Source organism: Anabrus simplex, chromosome 1 (genome assembly GCF_040414725.1).
Source record: "Anabrus simplex isolate iqAnaSimp1 chromosome 1, ASM4041472v1, whole genome shotgun sequence".
Taxonomy (NCBI): Eukaryota; Metazoa; Arthropoda; class Insecta; order Orthoptera; family Tettigoniidae; genus Anabrus; species Anabrus simplex.
In genome coordinates this window covers 549,894,953-549,913,680 of record NC_090265.1, presented here as the reverse complement: position 1 = coordinate 549,913,680, position 18,728 = coordinate 549,894,953, and the positions used below count along the sequence as shown (strand labels likewise).

Below are 18,728 nucleotides of genomic sequence, written 5' to 3'. Positions count from 1 at the left end.
CAGCCAGATGTTACTGCCTAATAGTCCTACTTTTAAGACCTTCCTTTCTATCACATTAATTTTAAACAACGACAAAAGCGGCTTCGTGATCGATAATAATAATAATAATAATAATAATAATAATAATAATAATAATTGCTTTACGTCCCACTAACTACTTTTACGGTCTTCGGAGACGCCGAGGTGCCGGAATTTAGTCCCGCAGAAGTTCTTTTACGTGCCAGTAAATCTACCGACACGAGGCTGTCGTATTTTAGCACCTTCAATTATCACCGGACTGAGCCAGGATCGAACCTGCCAAGTTGGGGTTAGAAGGCCAGCGCCTTAACCGTCTGAGCCACTCAGCCCGGCAAATCGTGATCACTAATACCATATATTACTTCGGTTCCTCTTTAGAGTTCATCTGGTTTTATCAGCACCACGTCCAGAATATTCGTCCCTCTGGTTGGTTCCATCACTTTCTGAATCAGCTGTCCTTCTCTTATTAAATTATTTGCCATTTGTTGGTCGTGATTCCTGTCGTTCGCGTCGCCTTCCCAATTGAGATGTGGTAAATTGAGATCTCCCGCTACAATCACATTCCTTTCCATGTCGTTTCTCACATAGCTGATTATCTCATCAAATAATCCTAAATCAGCGCCAGCGTTATCCTTTCCCGGTCTACACACTCCAACGACATCAAGTTGTCCATTATCTCTAGAAATGAACCTTACACATAGAATTTCATGTTTCTCATCGACTTTTTCGTAGCTTACAAATTTTTCTTTCACCAGAATCGATGCTCTCCCTCCTACCATTCCTATCCTATCTCTACGAAATACACTCCAGTTCCGTGAGAAAATTTCTGCATCCATTATATCATTTCTCAGCCATTATTCAACTCTTATTACAATATCTGGTAAGTATATATCTGTTAAATTACTTAATTCTATCCCTTTCTTTACAATAATTCTACAGTTCAACACTAACGCTTTATGTCATCTCTGCTTGTCTTCCAGATACCTGTATGCTTATCACCGCTCCCTAGACCACCCCGTTTCCCTGAATGTACCGCCCTATAACCGATCTAAACAAATTTTCTAGCTTATACGTAACGCTGTGGTTTAAGTGAGGGCCACCTGAACACAGATCCCTTTCTCATACACACCCATTAGGATTTAGAAATCTCATTCCCAGTTTCCCACATACCCACTCCATAGTCTCATTTAAATTCTCCATCACCTTCCATTCAGTATCCCTCCTACACATTATTCCACTGATAACAATCTCCTCTTTCTTAGACTTCACTCCTGCTGCATTTACAAGATCCCACACATCCCAAACTATGTTGGTACTTGCACCTCCTTGTCTTACGTTGTTGGTACCAACGTGAAACACTACCACCTTCTCCTTTCCCTCCTCCTTCTCTTCTACTTTCCTGAACATCTGCCTCAACCTAATTCCTGGATAACACTCTACCCTGGTTCCCTTTCCTCTACACCTTTCCCCACATGCCTAACGATGGAATCCCACATGACCAGAGCCTCAACCCTACCCAACTCATTTGAACCCCTCCCTTCCCCGTCAGCCCTATCTTTCCTAACACATGCAGAAGCTACTTACTCATCCCTTTTCTCCCTTCCATGACCCTGCTCCACCTGTCTTTTCCTATCCTCTTCTCTGCATTACCCTTTCCTATATTTTCCCTTACTTCTACTTCCACACACCTCAGCGACATTTTCCCGTTCCTTATCTTCCCTCTTTGTTCTTCTTGAAGTGACTCGTACTGATTTCTCACAGACACCTGTCCTGAATTCTGATCCTGAATAGAGCCCTTATCCTGCAATCTCCATTCCCTTAGAACATTAGACCACCTTTCTTCTACAACATTGTTTGAGGGAGGCCTACCGTCCCAGCATTTTTCTGGTGTCATCAAAATGGGAAACCACGGTAAACCATCTTCAGGGTTACCCACAGTGGGGTTCGAACACACTATCTCCCGAATGTAAGCTGCCAGCTACAAGACCAAAACCGCCTAGCCAGTAGTACAGTGGACGACAATGGGTAGAAGAAAGAATGTTACACATATTTTTTCCTTCCTTTTGATCTTCCACCTGCTGAATTTAAGATGCACTTACACATTCATTATTTCAAATCCTTACTGCCTGCCTTTTATGAAAAAAATAATTTTACACAATCACGACCACTAAATCTATCCTCGAGAGACACAGTCGAATCTTTAATGTTGAAATGATATGTCTTCAGATACATCTGCTGTTCAATAACTGGATTACTATAAAACAACTTGACGATACCACCGCCTTACCATAGGATCGAGACGGTGGTGGGAGATACCCAGCCAATGCCACAAATGGACCAGTAGTTAACATCAAAGAGTTGGGTAGTTTTTCTCGTATGCTGAACAACCTAGAGAAATGGTTAACGCATTCGTTTAGGAGGATTCGAGTTTGAGTCTGGAGGCCGGTCATATTTTCAGCTCCTTAGGATCACGACGGCTTTTAGAGAGTCGGTCTGTGTGGTGCAAGCGGTAGAGTTGCTAGCTTCCTGAGCCCAGGTTGATGGGGCACAGTCCGCTGTTATTTTAAGGTGCTTAAATATACCAGCATCGTGTCCGCAGATTTGCCGGCATGTTAAAGATATTCTACGAGACAAAGTTCCGGCTCCTTGGTGTCTACGAAAACCGTAAAAATAGTTGATGGAATATATAACCACTACTGTTATTATTATTATTATTATTATTATTATTATTATTATTATTATTTTAAGACAAACAATTCTCTAAAACCATTTCTAGTTTCGTTTTTATTCGTATTAAAATTAAATTATATAAATTTAAGGATGAAGTGCAATATCTCTACTCATTTGTGAAAGGAATTAATTAATCGATTGATCAATGATCAATCCATGTCCCGTCACGTACCCTGATATTACCTGCCAATAAGTCTCATAGTCTCGTGTTGTATTTTACGATCAAGCTGCAAGGATCAGCACGGTTTTGTGTACATTATGCAAGGGAACGTGGATTACCCGCAATCGATATATTACTCTGACGTTTAGCTTAGAAAATGACATCTGTTACCTTAACCAGACCACAATTCATACACAGACTTCAGTCCATAAGCTCTAATATTGAAACTTAATGAGGATTTGGAGAGGATCGCTGTCATTTGGTAACAATGTTCATAATGGTATGCATAAAGACAACCAACATCATCCTCCTTTACCATGACCCGTTCCAAACGAACCTTCCTATATGAATCGGAATCGGCGTCGATTTCTATTTATTTGCCTTCCGCAGAGAAAGAAAGCTCCAGGACATTACTCTATGTTAACGATGGATGCAGTTATTGCTAATTCAAATGGCTGAACTAGAGTAGCCTACTTTATGTCCGACTCCTATGCTGAATGGTCAGCGTCGAGGTCTTCGGTTCAGGGAGTCCCGGATTCGATTCCCGACCACGTCGGGGATTATAATCGCGTCTGATTAATTATTCTGGCTCTGAGACTGGGTGTTTATGTTTGTCCCACACTTCCCTCTTCATATTCAGACAACAACCACACTACCAGCCACCACAGAAACACGCAATAGTGATTATATCGCTCCACATAGGATTTGTGTCAGGAAGGGTATCCGGCCGTAAAACATGAATAAATCTACATGTGCTACACAGTTCGCATCCGCGACTGCACTGGTGTGGGAAAAACTGTAGAAGAATAAGAAGAAGAATTTATTACTGCTATTGCTAGCCTGGTGCAGTGTTTGTAAGGTAGACCCTCCGATGAGGGTAGGAGACGTCTGCCGGGAATAGGAAACTGCATGTTAGTGTGGTGGAGGTTAGTGTTCTGTGTGATGTGTGAATTGCAGAAATAATGGGGACAGCACAGATATCCAGTCCCCGAACCAAAGGCTGATTATTGTAGCCGCGAGTTTGAGAGAAAGCTCTTGGCCTGCAGATTTGCAGAGTGTCTTTAAAAGAACACCAGTTCCTTGCCGTATATTTTGAAATTATTAAAGAAAACGTAGCATTCTGATTGGCCAAAACGCTCGCCAGTAGTTCAAGGCCGCCTGAACCGTGAGAGTGCTGAGCGTCGCCGTCGGTGCGACATAAAGAAAACTGTAGAAAAAAGCACAAGAAATGTTGTATCATGTCTTATAGGGCTTCAGCTAGTTATTGTTAATAGTTCAACGTTCCATTAACACATCAACGGTTTTCAGCGACGCAAAAATGAGAAAGGGTTAGGATTGGGGAGGTATCGACCGCGGTCCTAATTAAGGTACATCCCCACTATTTGCCTTGCGTGAAAATGAGAAACCACGGAAAACCACATTCAGAACTGCCGACTGAGAGCACCCCCCGAATGCAGGCTCACAGCTACGCGATCCTAACCGCACGACCATGTCACCCAGTAAAGGAATTAACCACACGGGAATCGAACCCACAACCTCAACCGAGCTCGATAGCTGCAGTTGCTTAAGCGCGGCCAGTATCCAGTATTCGGGAGATAGTGGGTTCGAACCCCACTGTCGGCAGCCCTGAGGATGTTTTCCCGTGGTTTCCTATTTTCACACCAGGCAAATGCTGGGGGCTGTACCTTAATTAAGCCATGGCCACTTCCTTCACACTCCTAACCCTTTCCCGCCCCATCGTCGCCATAAGACCTATCTGTGTCGGTGTGACGTAAAGCAACTTGTAAAAAAAACTGAATCCCGTGACCTATGTCCAGGATGCTGAGCAGTCTGCTATCGAGTCGGACTATAATATAGTAATAGAAATAGTGGATTTGAGAGTGTTCCAGAATAAGTACAGTGTGTTGCTTTTATAACGTACCAGACAGAACAATACTGACCTTGGAAATAGACGTAGATACACTGACTGACAGAGCAAATGCAACACCAAGAAGGAGTGGTTCGAAAGGGATGAAAGTTGGGGAAAAAACAGAGACGGCACGGACGAATAATTGATGTTTATTTCAAACCGATATGCAGGTTACACAATGCGCACGGCATCGACTCAGTAGGATGTAGGACCACCGCGAGCGGCGATGCACGCAGAAACACGTCGAGGTACAGAGTCAATAAGAGTGCGGATGGTGTCCTGAGGGATGGTTCTCCATTCTCTGTCAACCATTTGCCACAGTTGGTCGTCCGTACGAGGCTGGGGCAGAGTTTGCAAACGGCGTCCAATGAGATCCCACACGTGTTCGATTGGTGAGAGATCCGGAGAGTACGCTGGCCACGGAAGCATCTGTACACCTCGTAGAGCCTGTTGGGAGATGCGAGCAGTGTGTGGGCGGGCATTATCCTGCTGAAACAGAGCATTGGGCAGCCCCTGAATGTACGGGAGTGCCACCGGCCGCAGCACATGCTGCACGTAGCGGTGGGCATTTAACGTGCCTTGAATACGCACTAGAGGTGACGTGGAATCATACGCAATAGCGCCCCAAACCATGATGCCGCGTTGTCTAGCGGTAGGGCGCTCCACAGTTACTGCCGGATTTGACCTTTCTCCACGCCGACGCCACACTCGTCTGCGGTGACTATCACTGACAGAACAGAAGCGTGACTCATCGGAGAACACGACGTTCCGCCATTCCCTCATCCAAGTCGCTCTAGCCCGGCACCATGCCAGGCGTGCACGTCTATGCTGTGGAGGCAATGGTAGTCTTCTGAGCGGACGCCGGGAGTGCAGGCCTCCTTCAACCCATCGACGGGAAATTGTTCTGGTCGATATTGGAACATGTTTTTCTTGCACATGCTGAAGAATGGCGGTTGACGTGGCGTGCGGGGCTGCCACCGCTTGGCGGCGGATGCGCCGATCCTCGCGTGCTGACGTCACTCGGGCTGCGCCTGGACCCCTCGCACGTGCCACATGTCCCTGCGCCAACCATCTTCGCCACAGGCGCTGCACCGTGGACACATCCCTATGGGTATCGGCTGCGATTTGACGAAGCGACCAACCTGCCCGTCTCAGCCCGATCACCATACCTCTCGTAAAGTCGTCTGTCCGCTGGAAATGCCTCCGTTGACGGCGGCCTGGCAATCTTAGCCATACACATGTCCTGTGGCACACGACAACACATTCTACAATGACTGTCGGCTGAGAAATCACGGTACGAAGTGGGCCATTCGCCAACGCCGTGTCCCATTTATCGTTCGCTACGTGCGCAGCACAGCGGCGCATTTCACATCATGAGCATACCTCAGTGACGTCAGTCTACCCTGCAATTGGCATAAAGTTCTGACCACTCCTTCTTGGTGTTGCATTTGCTCTGTCAGTCAGTGTATTTCTCAAGCAGTAATAAACTCATCAACTCATTTGAGATGTGGTGCTACAGTATTTCATGCTGAGTCCTGCCTGAAAGAGCTGGACATCAGTGTGTCAGTGAAGAATTTTTCAGCTCTTTGATCACATCATTCGACGCAGAGAAGAGAGCCTTGAAAAACACATTATTTCAGGAAATGTGCCTGGTAAAATTGAGCGTAAACGAGGACTGCAATCAAGACATCCCTCATACAAGCAACTCATCTGGCAGAACACCGCAAAGAATAGAAACTGATAAAAAAGACATATCCTCAAAGATCAGGATCCTCAGGATTTAGGGAACGGTAAGATGAAGACGAAAGGTAAGGCGGTGTATTTTACAGTCAGATCATTGTGTCCTCAGAGCCTCCGTGGTTCAGGAGGCAGTGCGCCGGCGTCTCACCACTGGTTTCCGTGGTTCAAATCCCGGCCACTTCATGTAGGCCTAGGATTTGTGCTCAACAAAGCGGAGCCGGGACATGTTTTTCTCCTGGTACTCCGGATTTCTCTGCTACCTTTCATTCCAGCAGCACTCTCCAATATCATTTCATTTTGTCTGTCATTTTATCTGGGCATCAGAGGAGTGCGACAAGCTTCGGCATACGGCACAATTCCTATCCTCGCCGCTAGATGGGGGTTTCATTAATTCCCTCCCAACTGAGCTCGATAGCTGCAGTCGCTTAAGTGCGGCCAGTATCCAGTAATCGGGAGATAGTGGGTTCGAGCCCCACTGTCGGCAGCCCTGAAGATGGTTTTCCGTGGTTTCCCATTTTAACACCAGGCAAATGCTGGGGTTGTACCTTAATTAAGGCCACGGCCGCTTCCTTCCAATTCCTAGGCCTTTCCTCACCCATCGTCGCCATAAGACCTATCTGTGTCGGTGCGACGTAAAGCAAATAGCATTCCCTCCCTGACCAGGTCGAATAACTGGAAAATGGCTGTGGATTTGTATTTACATAATTTTGTCCCCAGAAATGACTGGCAGCAGAATATAGAATAATATAGCCTTACTCTGGAGTGCAATAGAGCAGAATTAACCGCAAATGTTGCGGATATCCTACATATTAATTTTGGACATCTTATTCTCACTATAAGGAAGAACATTCGTCAACAGGACACTATTCTAATGGGGTAGAGATGTGATTGACTTCTATTCACCACGTAACTCTGTTGTGAAGGGGTTGTTTCTGAATTTCATCACGCGCGCATGTTTGTGTGTGTGTGTGTGTGGTCATCGCCAGGTTTTACATGTAGGCATTTTTCTTTTTCTGCCTATGTGGTTTTGTCCTGACGCTTATTACCCGATTATACCGCTATTATATCGCCGCTCGACCGGTAAAAGGTTGTATCCCACAATACTCTTCCTATCCATTATTCTCCTTAAGACTGGTCACGCCTCCCAGCCACATATGGATACGCAGTCCATCAGAACAATGTCCGTTGTGTTCGTTTTCCTATGTCGACGATTAAACGAAAATGAACCTTACATGCATTGTACACTAGAAGTGCGTAAATACGCAATACAAACGTACATTCCTACAGTACGGTACTGTAAGGTTCATTTTCCTTTACACAAGGGCATAGGAAAATGAACACAACAAAATTTGTTCTGATGGACTGCATATCCATACGTGGCTGGGAGGCGTGACCAATCTTAAGGAGAATAATTGATAGGAAGAGCTTTGTGGAATACAACCTTTTACCGGTCGAGCGACGATATGGAATCACCACATCTTGCCTGGTAGCATGCTGAGCATGGGGACGGGCAGATACTTCCTTTAGTATCAGAGTTCCCAATCCTCCCTGCTTTCTCTTCCTTCTTAGAACTAACGGCATGTCTGAGGCGATGTAGAATTGAGCTGAGGGGGGAGAGGACTTCGCAACACCCTCCCCCCCCCCCCGAATAAAAATGCAGTGGTTATACCTATTCCAGTCATGAGCTCGGGCATGAGTGCTGAACCCAGTTTGAAGATAAGGAGACAAATGGTGCACTGGAGAACATTGTTGGCATTGTAGGTGTATATAATCAGCCACTTTTGCCTATTTTTCATTTCGTTCCATTTGTCATCCGGCATCTGCAGCCGCTTGCTTTCGTAAACTTCTGTTTGCTTACGTATGACGTAACGTCATTAGGAGCGCTCACAAGCCAGGTGTGTAAGGTCAACACTACGCTGTTTGCAGCGACCCATATGTCACTTAGGATATCTGTGAAACGAATTTTCTGTCTCCCTACATCTCTCCTCCCGTCCTGTATCTCACCATACAAAATCTTCCAAGGTTACTTCCTTACTTTTTAGTCAGCAAAGTCTCAATAACTAGTGAATTTGTCCTTGCACTGCATCAGTATTTTTGACATAATCATTCCGCTTGATGCAAAGGATTGATCTCAAGCGTTTCAAGTAGAAAACGGTCTAATATCTCCACATGCCTTAGGAATTAGGCCTCGCATCCGGGAGATAGTGGGTTCGAATCGCACTGTCGGCACCTCTGTACCTTAATTAAGGCCACGGCCGCTTCCTTACCATTCCTAGTCCTTTCCTGTTCCATCGTCACCATAAGACCTATCTGTGTCGGTGCGACGTAAAGCAAATTGTGGAAAAAGAAAAGAAAAAAAAGAACTAGGTGGTCACCCTTCAACATCAGACACATTCGTTAATGTCCATTGACCGAGCGAGTTGGACGTGCGGTTAGGGGCGCGCAGCAGTAAGCTTGCATTCGGGAGATAGTGGGTTTGAACCGCACTGTCGGTAGCTCCGAAGGTGGTTTTCCGTGGTTTCCCATTTTCAAGTTAGGCAAATGTTGGGGCTGTACCTTAATTAGGGCGACGGCTGCTTCTTTCCCACTCCTAGTCCTTTCCTATCCCACCGTCGCCATAAGACCTGTCTGTGGCGGTGCGACGTGAAGCGAAAAATGCCCATTGAAATGATACTGGAGAACAGACATGTAGCACTAAATCATTGGAGGTGTTCAATGAACAAGACACAAGATCGGCTGTGACCAATGAACAATGACCAATGACCAATGAACTGTCCTGGCGTTTGTCTGGAGGTGAAAAGGGGAAACCTCAGAAAACCATACTGAGAGAGAAATTCCTTGAAAATCGGCCAGAGTTGAAAGATGGCAAGAGAGAGATTATAGACAAAATGTTCAGGAGTCATAGAACCTACCTCCTACGAGCCTCCAGTTTCACTCTGCGCTCTCTCAGTGGTGAGACGGACCATGTGCCTTCACTTCACTAGCCGATCAAATGGTGTGACGTAACAACTACAATGCAAATGCATAGAAATTCACAGTTTGTGTTCTGTGAACCGCCTTTTTAATTTAAGCGAACGGTTGGTCCTACTTTATGTAGCAGGTCTTTCCTAGTCTCTCTAGTTCTAGCCAAGCCGACGTATTCGGACAAGCTTCGTATATGGCACAAAATCCAGCATCTCTCATCCAAGTTTCTCTATCATTCTACTTACGCTAAACGTCTTTCTACTTATTCTTCTTCTGGAAGTGCCATATCCTCAATGGAGGTTGGCGGTTAATCTGGTCCAGTCCTCCCTACTAACAGCTGCTCTAAATAAGCCAGATGAAGATGAATTGGACCACTGGCGCAGGTTTAAAAACTATGAAACGCGCCGGCGCCCAGGGGCTCTTCTTCTTTTTACATTTCTTTGAATTACGATGTATAGTAAGAGGTATTTCTCATTACGAATAATATGGCCGAAATATGTTATCCCCTTCCTTTGATTGTCTACGTTGTTTTCTCCTGCGCTACATAATCATGTAGTTCGTTACGTAATTCACTCAAGCTATTCTGAGCAAACGACGATAGCACCAGAGCTCATACGAATTTAACACTTTAATTATTACGGCCGTCAATGTCCACGCCTCCGCACCATAAGACAAAGTCGAGAATACATAACACTGAAGGAGTCGGATTCCAAAATGAAAGTTTAAGTTCAGATTACATGACATTACATCCGATAGAATGCCGCTCATACTTTTTCAATTCGGATTTTTATTTCTTGATACTGGTCCCGTTTATCATTTAGTGAACATCCTAAATAATCTTTCCTCAGTACTATTTCCTGTCGTTTCTCATTTATATAGATCGGATTATAAATTGCCACAGCCCTAACGCATGACCATCTATTTGGTTTCCAGGATAGGAATAATTTAGATTTAACCGTTATTTTGTTTTGGCTAACAACTGCGTTGCTGAATTGTACTGTCCTGGTTCACTTATTGAGAATGTTATGGATATCCCTGACTTCATGGAACTACTGTTATTAATAGTTTAGTATTCTTGATATTATGTACATATGATCGCGTTCAGATGAAGCCATAATGACATAAATGATCTACATTTCGGCAGTATAACCCAACTAGACGCTTAATAGCAAATATAGTCCAGATACAAGTGCAAAACACCCCCATTTAGACAACGGTCGGTCACACCAATTGCACACCATTACAGTGATAACTCCTTTTGTGGATCAGTGGTTCATTGCCGGTCTCTAAGTTCCAAGATCATCCTTTCAAACTGGCCAGTGGTGGTATTTTTGACGTCCAGAATAAACGCCCATGCCATACGATGTTTCATGTAAAAAGAAATTCTAGCGACATTTTTGGTGTTTACCCTGTATAAGTAATTAAAATCCAGCTGTGGGTCACCCCTTTGAATGTCAAATTTTCTGGCATCTGGTAGAGTAAAATTTGACATTCAAATTTACACACAAGGAGCTTAAATGGCGTCAACACGGTAGAAGAGGCCATACGCTGATGGCGATTATTATCATTATTACTATTATTGTTATTGCTATAATCATTATTATTATTCTGGTGACGTCTCCTGAAAGGGATTTGGCAACCATCACCGAGTACGTTTTCATATTTTGTGTTTCACGACAAGTTGCTTGACGTCGCACCGACGCAGATAGGTCTTGTGGCGACGATGGGACAGGGAAGGGCTAAGAGTGCCAAGGAAGTGGCTGTGCATTTGCCTGCTGTGGAAATGGGAAACTACGGAAAACCGTGTTCACGGCTGCCGATAGTAGGGTTTGAACAAACTATATCCCGAATGAAAGTTCACAGCTGCGAGCCCCTAACCACACGGCAAACTCTCTCGGTTTTGTGTTTCCATTTATTGTTATTCAAAAATCTTTCTAACCAATTCAATGTTTGTAATTTTAGCTGGATGTGCGTGACTTTTCATTTCATATACATATTTCGAACTTCGTTTCCGTGTCTTGCCCCACCAACGTGAAGTTTATGATTACTGTACTGTATATTCTAAAGCCAAACGTCAACGAGTGTCCTATATTCTTTCATACCACAACCAGAATAGCCTCACCAGCTATCAATCTTCATTATCAGCATCAGTTGTAACAACGGCTAATAAGTTGGTACCAAACGGCGGTAAATTTCAATCCATCAATAATTAATCAAGCAATCATTCACTGATCTGCATTTAGCGCTGTCGCCCAGGTGATAGATTCCCTATCAGATTTTTACCCGATCTTTTCTTAAATTTGAAATAAGTTGAAATTCAGTCGGTCCAGTCCTTAATTCCTCACCTTACAAAGGAGTATTTGCTCCCATGTGTCCTCCTGAATTCCAAATTTATCTTCATATTATCATACTTCCTACTTTTAAAAATTCCATTAAAAGTATTCGTCTGCTAATGTCATTCTATGCCATCTCACCAGAGACAGCTCGGGCATGCCGCTTAGTCGACCAGTCGTCTCGTTGTTCCCAAGTCTTTCCAGCCCAATACTTGCAACATTTTCGTTACATTCTTTTTTTTCGGAACTCTTCCAGAACAAATCGTACTGCTTTTGACTGGATTTTTCCAGTTCTCGAATCAAGTAATCCTGTTAAGGTCCCATACACTGGAACCACGCTCTAATTGGGGTCTTATCAGTGACTTATATGCCCTCTCCTTTACATATTTATTACAACTCATGAGTACCCTCCTAACCATATGAAGAGATATGTAACCTTGACTTACATCCTCGTTAATGTTATTACCCCAATTATGATCTTACCTTATATTAACACCTAGGTACTTACAGCGATCCCCAAGAGGTACTTTCATCCCATCAACACATTAATTCAAACTGAGTGGACTTGTCCTCTTGATGAAAATTACGACGTGACTTTTCATCCTGTTTACCATCATACAGTTCTGCTGTCCATCTTATAACTTCGTTGGGGTCTTTTTGCAGACGCTAACAATCCCGTAACTTATTACTCTATACAGTATAACATAAATAGTTCAAGCTGCTCCTAGCTCTTTAATACAGCGAATATTTGCTGTTCTGTATCTTCTGGATCCATGAAATATGCAGGATTCTTTTGTTAGACTGGCATTTCGAAAGCTTTAAACGTTCCAAGGAAGCCACGGGGAGAGGACATCCTATTTCACTTTATGCCAGTACTAACCAAAATAATTTATAAGCATACCTCCGTGAACCTTTAGACGGAGACAACGTTGTTGAGTAGAATTCTTACTCGGTTAAACATTCGCCTATCTGCTTCCCTTCCATAGGGAATTTATCTTTAAGGATGCGAAATCTTTTTTGTCGATGAGAACTCTCAGAAAACTTATGCTGTTATTCCTAAATCGCATATGCAAGGTCCTGCTTTTAAATAGTTGTCCACTAAGGTTCCATGACATTTTTGCTGTGGCAGTTAATAATAGATTTTGATTACACTTCATTGTTGTCTAGCCTTTGAAGCACTGACAGACACAGTCTTCTGCATTAGTCAAAGAAATAATTACCGCCCGGCTGAGTGGCTCAGATGGTAGAGCGTAAATTTCCTGAGACTAAGTTGGTGAGTTTCATCTCAGCTCAATGTAGTAGTATTCGAAGATGCTCAAACATACCACATTCGTATTGGTAGATTTACCGAAACGTAAATGATCTCTTACTGTACTAAATTCTAGCACTTCAGTGTCTCCGAAAGCCATAACAGTAGGTAGTGGAACGTAAAACCAATAATACAATTATTAGAATGCAAAGAGCAGAGATAAACAAGGTTTTGAGTTCTAATTTAAACTGGCCATAGCGCTTACTGCACATGTTTACGATTTTTAATTTTTTTAAATATGCATGTGCCTTTGCTGGGGATGTAGTGTTTACAGTGCACTATGTCTTCTAGTATGGGCTAGAGCAATTTTGTTACTTTCGTTGATCTGCCTCAGATTTATCCTTGGCTTTGACAAGATGAAAGTGACTGAGGTATGAGTGATGCTAGTAATGCCAATCCTTATGCAGCCAGTCCCTGCTATGAATGGTGTGAAAATGTTGCTCATAGGATCGGTTGGTGCACGCATTTCAGTGGGCTTGGCAGACTGATATGTAATAGCAAATTCTGGCTTGGTGAGGAAAGCTACGGGAAACTACCTCACTCGTCATTTCCCTAGTACATATCTTCAGTAATGCCTAGGCCATCTATCACAGCTGATGGCCAAGCTGTTGAGGATCCAATCAGCCTTCGGGCCGGTGACTAAACATACATATACATCTGTAATACTATACATGTACGCGGCAACAAATACACTGGATGCGAGATTTATTTGTAGAGTTGAAAGGTGAGTAATGTTGAGTCTTTCAGATTGCACTGTCAGGAACAAGAAAGACGTCAAATTCAACTGGAAATGTAGTTTAATTCTCGGTGAGCTGAGTCATTATTGAATATTGAAGCAGTGGTGTTATTATGGATAAAAGTACGAAGTTTAATGGTAGTATTACAGCTTTTAGAATAATATCGGTGTCATCGAGCGAACAACCCATAAAAACGTATGGCAAAGTTTGTCCATGGACGAAAAGAAGTTGAACAAGGTGAAATTATTATTAACTCTATGTGTTTTCCCGAAATTGAAAACAGATTTTGTTGATGGAGTGAAAATTAATCAACTACCAGACAATATTTTATTTCGATATTTATGTTCGCAAAATTTCTATATCAAGGCCCAAAAAATGTACAATTACCCCTATGAGCAGCTGGAATTAGTACAATGCACACTGTTTACAACAAGTTTTAGTTCACCATCATATCGGGGTAGCATGCCTGCCACTTATCCGGAGGACCCGGGTCCGATTCCCGGCCAGTTCAGGGATTTTTACCTGTATTTGAGGGGTGGTTCGAGGTCCACTCAGCCTACGTGATTAGAATTGAGGAGCTATCTGACGGTGAGATGGTGGCCCCGGTCTAGAAAGCTACGAATAACGGTCGAGAGGATTCGTCGTGCTGACAACAGGACACCTCGTAATCTGCAGGCCTTCGGGTTGAACAGCGGTCGCTTAGTAGGCCATGGTCCTTCGGGGCTGTTGCGCCGGAGGGTGGTGTGTGGATATATCGCTAACATTCAGGCATCTTTGCAAACGTGTCTTGCAAGTGAATTTCATGAATCTAGTGGTAGTGACTGGCTTGTGTTTACATAATAGACTGACTTCTTGCATACATTGCATGTACGAAAAATGCCGTGCGATAATAAAATGCCCTGATAAAGAGTGATGGGAACAATTAAAATGACGGCTTAGAACCAACAATCTAACACGCAATTTTCCTTCAGATTCAACTGGACCAAGTATGATAATGTCGTTTTAGACAGATCTGCAGCCCAGATGTTTCGAAAGGAGTCGCCATGTATTTTCGAGAAAAATTGTGGGAATGCCACCTAAATAAAAATAGATACCCAAAAAGTTGATTTGAGATATAATTTATAGTTTAAAAAATGTATAGCCTATTTTAAATTCTTTTTGAAAATTTCAGTTTCATTCTTTCCAGCTTCTATCGTACATATGGCTTCATGCCCGATATCTACGACTGGTGTTGGTGATTATTGTTTTAAGAGAAAGTACAACTAGGCAACCAATCTCTATATAAAACTAATCGGAGGAAAAAATGGAAGGGATCCGTCACTTCGAAAAATGTAGGTATCGGCCAGAGAAAGACAAGGGTCACGGAGAATGCGAAAATTAAAGACTCCGTATGCCTCGAATGCTCTAATATTGTCAGGGTGGGAGAGAACAAGAGTTGACCAAGAGAGGTTGGTTAAATTGATGAAAATAAGGAGCCTGACACAAGTAAGCGGATGTGATTCCAGGACTCAGCTAAGGTACCCGTGGTCTTCAACCCACGCTCCCAAATTCAGAGCCCCTGGGACCCCTTTTAGTCACCTCTTACAACAGTCAGGGAATACCGTGGATATTATTCTACCGCCCTACCCACAGGGGGATATCTACCACTAGTGAACGATCAACGATCTAGTGAAATGACATGTCTACTTTATCATTATAAATGTGACTTTACTGCATTACAGATAAAATCGTGGTTTTACTTCTGGAGATGAAAAGTACAAACTTGACGAAATGTAATTCGCAGTCATTACAGGTTAAAATCCCAAAGAAATGAGACGTAGAGAGCACTCTTTTTAATCAAGCAAGATATCTGAGCAGACTACACACTCGATTAAAGAGTCTTCAGCCTGCCTGCACCTCAGAATTATCGTGATTAATAAAAAGCCTGCCACTGCTCAGACGAGGTCTCTTGTCTCGCAACTACGAGCGATTCTTCTTCCTTTCTTTGAGAACACACATCAAAGAGAACCCCCCTCACTCTCACACAGACATGAATGGAATTCACATTTCTGAACTGAATAATGTTTGTGGATGTTCAAGTGTTTCACGGCATATTTGTTGGGAGTATTTTTATTTCGTCAATTACTTCTCTACCCCCATACATCTTATTGTGTCCCATCGTTATAATTCTTAAGACAGGCGTGCTGAGTGGGTCACACGGTTGAGTTATCCCAACTTTGCAGGTTCGATCCAGTGGTATTTGAGGATGCTCAAATACGCCAGCTTCGTATCATTAGGTTTACTGGCACATAAAGGAACTCCTGCGGGACAAAATTGAGACACTTTGGCGTCTCTATAAGCCGTAAAAGCTATTAGTGAGATGTTCTTTTTTAATTTGCGTCGCACCAAGACAGATAGGACTTATAGCGACGATGGGATATGAAAGGGCCAGAAGTGGAAGGAAGTAACCTTGGCCTTAATTAAGGTACAGCCCTAGAATTTGCCTGGTGTGAAACTCGGAATCCAGGGAAAGCCATCTTCAGGGCTGCAGAGAGAGGGTTTGAACCCACTATCTCCCGAATGCAAGTTCACAGCTGCGCGCCCCTAACCATACAGCCAACTCGCTCGGTTTATTGAGACGTAAAACCGTTATTATTATTATTATTATTATTATTATTATTATTATTATTATTATTATTATTATTATTATTATTATTTACGAGAAATGTAGTGGTGGTAGTGGTTTTTAATGTCGAACTTATTCAGACAGGTCGTTTGCTGACGATGAGATGGGATTGGACTAGGACCGGGAAGAAAGCAGCCGTGGCCTTAATTAAGGTACAGCTCCAGTACTTGCCTTGTGTGAAAATGGTAAAGTACAGTTAACTATCTTCAAGGTTACCGTAGTTACAAAGGCCAGTTTTGATGGTGTTGGTGGTGACGTTTGTTTTAACCTCATCAGTCCTGCAGAGAAACATGAAATATCATCATCATCATCATCTGTTTACCCTCCAGGGTCGGCTTTTCCCTCGGACTCGGCGAGGGATCCCTCCTCTACCTTCTCAAGGGCAGTGTACTGGAGCTTCAGACTCTTGGTCGGGGATACAACTGGGGAGAATGACCAGTACCTCGCCCAGGCGACCTCACCTGCTATGCTGAACAGGGGCCTTGTGGAGGGATGGGAAGTTTGGAAGGGACAGACAAGGAAGAGGGAAGGAAGCGGCCGTGGCCTTAAGTTAGGTACCACCCCGGCATTCGCCTGAAGGAGAAGTGGGAAACCACGGAAAACCACTTCCAGGATGGCTGAGGTGGGAATCGAACCCACCTCTACTCAGTTGACCTCCCGAGGCTGAGTGGACCCCGTTACAGCCGTCATACCACTTTTCAAATTTCGTGGCAGAGCCGGGAATCGAACCCGGGCCTCCTGGGGTGGCAGCTAATCACGCTAACCACTACACCACAGAGGCGGACAACATGAAATATTTCAATAAAAAATTTTGATGAAGAAGCTATTGAGCCAAGGACACATGACCTTATCAATAAATAAGTTTTCTGTTCAATTTCCAAATTATGGAGAAACTAGCTAGGCCTGTATCACATATGAAATTTCAGGACTAAACTGTGACAAAGATAATGTCAATCAAGTAGAGACATGTATATAGCATGAAACCAAGTCCAAAACATTATTGCTACACATTTTAAATAAGGAATTCAACTATTCTGGATATCATATAGGATACACCAGAACAGGATGCTAAGAGGAGGTACAACTAGGCAACCGTCCCCACTTAACATCAATCAGAAGAGATAAAGGAAGAGGGTGATGGAAAGGGTCAAACGGCCACGTGTAGTGACTAGTTTAAGAAATAGAATCTTTCGCCTAATGTTAAGCATTGTAACACAATATCCTTTTCATTGCTAAAGCAAGGAATGAACACTGCTTGTACTGTACAATCCGGGAGAAATACACTCAAATTGGCTTCTCAGGTAAGAGACCTAGGTGTTATAATTGACTGTAAACTGACCTTCTCTGTTCATATCGAGTCAATAAAATCCCGAGCTATGCGTAGTCTAGGCATTCTTTACAGGTTCACTGAAATTAATGATATTAACACATTATTGAGTTTTGGTCTCTATTTGGTCTTCATAAATTACAAATGTATCTGAACTAAATAGTATTCTTAACTTTTTTACTCGCAATCCTGTTTTTAAGAACACAGCTAAATCTTACATCTTGAACTATCTGGGTATACTGGACCTGAGAAGCCGTTTACAGTTCTCCAATCTTTGTTACCTATATAAAATAATCAATGGCTATGCCAAATGCAATACTCTTCCAACGTACTTCCCTATACACGTTCTCCCCCCGCATACTCATCATGTGTCTCGTCCGCGCCTAACCTTACAACAACGCTCTATCTTCCACCGTCTCCCTGCTTTTGTTAGCTCACTACCCGATATCGACATATTCACACCATTTGCATCCTTCAAACACTAAATTAAAATATTCCTTTGAAGTTCTTTTCTGGTTTCCGTTTGATTCCGTCCTTCCAACCGATGAACTTGCTTCTTGCTAACTCTGTAATCGACCCTGCCATTTATCGTTGCAATTCTTCTTAAATTACCATTGTTGTGAATTTACTGTCGATACTTAATATTGTTATTTATACGGAGTGTTATCGTCATCATCATCATAATCATCATCATCATCATCATCATCATCAATGTCCCACTCCAGTCGTCCGGGTGTGGTTAACAAGCCTCCTCCACTCCTTTCTGTCCTTCCACTATTCCTGCTCCATTACTTCCGCCACATCCAATCCAGCTTCTCTAATGTCCTTCTAAATCG

At 43.3% G+C, this 18,728-nt stretch overlaps 1 protein-coding gene across 1 annotated transcript in view; it reads left to right on the top strand.

Moving 5' to 3' along the window:
• Window positions 1-18,728, top strand: part of LOC136876893 (uncharacterized) — a 629,665-nt gene that overhangs the window by 264,521 nt on the left and 346,416 nt on the right. The window lies entirely within an intron of this gene.